The following is a 734-nucleotide window of genomic DNA, read 5'->3' as shown; positions in this document are numbered from 1 at the left end:
TCTGAACATTGGAGGGTAAGTCGTTTATTAATTTACTTTGGCTGCCCAAGACATTCAATGTGAAATTGATGCACGGAGGTGCAACAACACGTACACGCACACATACTCACTCACACACACACACACACACACACACGCACGCACACTCACACACACACGCACACACACACATGCCTTTCATATTTTACTTGTTTCAGTCTTCGGACTGTGGCAATGCTGGAGCAACGCCTTGAAGAACTTTTAGTCAAATAAATCGCCCCCACTATTTATTTTCTGCTTTTTAGTTTGGCATTTATTCCATCAGTTCCTTTTGATGGACCATTAAGTCATGTGGACATAAACACACCAGCACCAGTTATCAAGCGGTGCTGGGAACAAACGCAGATACAAAGAAAAACACACATATCGCGCGCGCGCATACGCAGACACACACATGCACAAACACACACATACACATATAGTAGAATGTTCGGAAAGTAATTGCATTTTTAGACCTCTATGAAATATGAATCAGAGCCAAGGTCGAATGGGCGGGACCTGTCTAGAATAGTGTGGTGTATGCGGGAGATTAGAAGTAAGACACCTACCTTCTCTTCGTCGACGCAGACCTCTCCAGTGGTAACGCACCCTTCCACGTGGCCCGACCCGAACGCCAGAAATAGCAGTTGCTGTCCCTCGCCTTGTCGAAGCGCTCAGACGTCCAGCGCTCAAACGTCCAGCGCTCTCGGCTACCC

At 47.1% G+C, this 734-nt stretch overlaps 1 protein-coding gene across 1 annotated transcript in view; it reads left to right on the top strand.

Annotated features, from left to right (window-relative positions):
- The first annotated feature begins 6 nt into the window (after window positions 1–6).
- The window catches only part of LOC128249093 (uncharacterized), a 12,948-nt gene continuing 12,220 nt past the window's right edge, over window positions 7–734 (top strand). The window contains exon 1 of the mRNA XM_052971861.1: window positions 7–15. The gene's annotated coding sequence lies outside the window, so the exon portion shown is untranslated. The remainder of the gene's footprint in view (window positions 16–734) is intronic.

The sequence above is a fragment of the Octopus bimaculoides genome, chromosome 11, assembly GCF_001194135.2.
Source record: "Octopus bimaculoides isolate UCB-OBI-ISO-001 chromosome 11, ASM119413v2, whole genome shotgun sequence".
Classification (NCBI taxonomy): domain Eukaryota; kingdom Metazoa; phylum Mollusca; class Cephalopoda; order Octopoda; family Octopodidae; genus Octopus; species Octopus bimaculoides.
Note: the sequence above shows the minus strand (reverse complement) of the source record. Positions and strands in the feature narration are given on the sequence as shown.